The 3,918-nt window shown below is 45.4% G+C and overlaps 1 protein-coding gene across 2 annotated transcripts in view; it reads right to left on the reverse strand.

Annotated features, from left to right (window-relative positions):
- Nucleotides 1-3,918, reverse strand: part of SPACA9 (sperm acrosome associated 9) — a 468,643-nt gene that overhangs the window by 177,543 nt on the left and 287,182 nt on the right. The window lies entirely within an intron of this gene.

Consider the following 3,918-nt stretch of genomic DNA (forward strand, 5'->3'; position numbering starts at 1 on the left):
CTCCTGACCTCGTGATCCACCTGCCTCGGCCTCCCAAAGTGCTGGGATTTATAGGCATGAGCCACCACGCCTGGCCGAGTTCTTTGTATATTCTAAAGACAAGTCCTGTATTAGATATATGATTTGCAAATATTTTCTCCCATTCTGTGGGTTGTCTTTTCACTTTCTTGATGATGCTGTTCATAGTACAAAAGTTTTTAATTTGGATTGAGTCCAACGTATCTATTTTTTCTGTCACGTGTACATTTGGTGTCTACAAAGGCTTTGCCTAACCCAGAGTCACGAAGATTTGCTCCTATGTTTTCTTCAGAGTTGTATAGTTCTAGCTCTTACATGTAGGTCTGTGGTCCGTTGTGAGTTAACCTTTCTATATGGTGTGAGGATGGAGTCCAGCTTCATTCTTTTGCAAATGGGTATTCTAGCCACTCAAAGCATGTCATTTTGTCTCTGAGCAGCTCTTTGCGAGCTTTCCCTAGGGTGATGGCTCAGCGGGTAAGATTATCTGGGATGCTTGTTTAAAAAATAAGACTCAGGCCAGGCGTGGTGGCTCACACCTGTAATCCCAACACTTTGGGTGGCCGAGGCGGGCAGATCACAAGGTCAAGATTTCAAGACCAGTCTGGCCAACATAGTGAAGCCCCATCTCCACTAAAAATACAAAAAATTAGCCAGGAGTGGTGGTGTGCACCTGTAATCCCAGCTACTCAGGAGACTGAGGCAGGAGAATCACGTGAACCCAGGAGGCGGAGGTTGTAGTGAGCCGAGATCATGCCATTGCACTCCAGCCCAGGCGACAGTGTGAGACTCTGTCTCAAAAAAAAAAAAAAAGAAGACTCAGCTGGGCGCAGTGGCTCACGCCTGTAATTCCAGCACTTTGGGAGGCTGAGGCAGGCGGATCACCTGAGGTCAGGAGTTCGAGACCAGCCTGGCCAACGTGGTGAAACTCCATCTCTACAAAAATACAAAAAAAATTAGCCAGGCATGATGGCTGGTGCCTGTAATCCCAGCTACTCAGAAGGCTGAGACAGGAGAATCACTTAATCCTGGGATGTGGAGGTTGCAGTGAGCCGAGATCACACCACTGCACTCCAGCCTAGGCAACTCCATCTCAAAATAAATAAATTAATTAAAATAAATTAAACAAAAAATAAGACTCCTGGGCTCTATCCCCAGAGATTCTGATTTAACACTTCAGGGCAGGGCCTGGAAATCTGTTTTTGTAGCAAACATCCCACCGTTGATCAAGTGTCTGTGGACCTGAACTTTGAGAATCATTGCCTTTTGTGGAGGATGCTTATAGTGAGAACATGAAAATTCAAACATGGCTGGGCACAGTGGCTCACACCTGTAATTCCAGCACTTTGGGAGGCTGAGGCAGATGGATCACTTGAGGCCAGGAGTTCGAGATCAGCCTGGCCAATATAGCAAAACCCTGTTTCTACAAAAAATACCAAAATCATCCAAATGTTGTGGCATGTGCCTATAGTTCCAGCTACTCAGGAGGCTGAGGCAGAGAATTGCTTGAACCTGGGAGGTGGAGGTTGCAGTGAGCCGAGATTGCACCACTGCACTCCAGCCTGGCCAACAGAGCGAGACTGTCAGAAAGAAAGAAGAGAAGAGAAGAGAAGAAAAGAAAAGGAAAAGAAAAGGAAAAGAAAGAAGGAAGGAAGGAAGGAGAGAGAAAGAAAGAAAAGAAAGAAAAGACAGAAAGAAAGAGAGAGAGAGAGAGGAAGGAAGGAAGGAAGGAAGGAAGGAAGGAAGGAAGGAAGGGGGGGGAGGGAAGGGAAGGGAAGGGGGAAAGAAAAAAGAAAAGAAAAGAAAAGAAAAGAAAAGAAAAGAAAAGAAAACATTCAAAAGTAACTGGAGACTTCCAGTTCTGACAACCTGCAGATTAGAGATCCTGATTATGCCTCTTAAAACAAATCCCGAAAAATTCTGAATGAAATATGGTGACAGGGCTGGGGACTTGTAACTATAACTGAGCTAGCAGGAAATATACTTGGCCGAAAAGGATATGAAAGTAGGAATCCAGACAGACGGCTGAAGCCACAGCTGCCGTGGAAGTGTGTGTTGAGCCCGGTGGCCCAGATCTTCAGTTAAAATGGTGCACACATGGGACACTGGAGACGAAGTGCAGAGTCTCCCCTCTCCGCCCCAGGGAAGAAAGAGAGACTGGGAGGAAAGATTTGCGATGCATTTACCCAAACGGTATTAGTGCCCAGAATATGTGCACAACTCCTAAATATTACCAAGTCACAAGCATTCAAATAAACAAATGGAAACATACATGAACAGGTATTTAACAGAGGAAAACATGAATGGTCGATTAACTACACGAAAAACGCTTAACCTCATTGGTGATCCAAGTTTTGCAAATTAAAAGTCACAATGAGATGTGCCTGCACACCCACCACCAGAATTTAAAAGGATTGGCAATACCAAGTGTTGGGGGGAACGTAGGGCAGCAGGAACTCTCGTATGGTGCTGGTGGGAGTGGAAATTGGCTTAACCACTTGGAAAACTGTTAAGAAATTATCTGCCAAGACTGAGCATGCCTGCCCTGTGGCCCAGCAATTCATCTCCTAGTATGTACAAAACGAGTGTGTAAGCCTAGAAAGGGACATGAATAAGAATGTTAATAGCAGTTTAATTCATGTTAGCCCCAAACTGGAAATGGCACAAGTGTTTATCAATCATGGTTTATTCATGCTATAAAATATTACATGACAATAAAAAACTCCTGATAAATGCCTCAATAGGGGTGAATCTCACAGCCAGACACAAAAGAACACACACTTTATGATTTGATTTACATGAAGTTCAAAAGCAGATAAAACTAAGCACTGTTAATAGCGATCATCTCTAAGAGAGACATGCCTGAGAAGGGGAACAAGGACTCTGGGGTGATGTAAAGGTTCTGTATCAATCCGGGTAGCGGTTATGCTCAAATTCTAGGCTGTGCACTGAAGTCTGTGGCCTTTATTGTACATGGTATATGTTAATGAAACCGCTGAATACATTTGAGACGGGCTTAAGTAGCAATACGCGCACACACACACACACACACACACACACACACAACTGAAGAGAATTCTTTTTTTTTTTTTTTTAAGACGGAGTCTCGCTCTGTCGCCCAGGCTGGAGTGCAGTGGTGTGATCTCTGCTCACTGCAAGCTCCACCTCCCAGGTTCACGCCATTCTCCTGCCTCAGCCTCCAGAGTAGCTGGGACTACAGGCACCGGCCACCACGCCCAGCTAATATATATATATTTTTTTGGTATTTTAAGTAGAGAGAGGGTTTCACCATGTTAGCCAGGATGGTCTTGATCTCCTGACCTCGTGATCTGCCTGCCTCGGCCTCCCAAAGTGCTAGGATTACAATCATGAGCCACCGCGCCTGGCCTGAAGAGAAAAATATTAAAAAGACATGAATGGGCTTTTTTGGTGTGTTTTAGAGGTGGTTTCGCTCTGTCATCCAGGCTGGAGTGCGGTGGTGTGACCATAGCTCACTGCAGCCTCCAACTCCTGGGCTCAAGTGCATCTCCTGCCTTAGCCTCCCAAGCAGCTGGGAATACAGGTATGCACCACTGCACCCAACTAATTTTTTTTTAAGAGATAGGATCTTAAACACTTGGGATCAAGTGGTCCTCCCACCTTAGCCTCCCAAAGGGGCTGGGATTACAGGCGGGAGCCACTGCCCCTGGCCCATGAATGGGCATTTTACAGAAGAAAACATGATTAGGCGATTAAATACATGACAAAAGCTCCACCTGATTAATAATTAGGGAAATGCAGGTTCTAATGGGATACTGTTACTGTCCCGAGACTGTCAACAATTTGACAAACCTGGCCGCTTCTAATATTGAGAGAATGGGGAGCAACGGGAACTCATAAAGACTGTGGTGGGGTGGACCAGGC

The sequence above is a fragment of the Macaca mulatta genome, chromosome 15 (genome assembly GCF_049350105.2).
Source record: "Macaca mulatta isolate MMU2019108-1 chromosome 15, T2T-MMU8v2.0, whole genome shotgun sequence".
In the NCBI taxonomy this organism is placed as follows: domain Eukaryota; kingdom Metazoa; phylum Chordata; class Mammalia; order Primates; family Cercopithecidae; genus Macaca; species Macaca mulatta.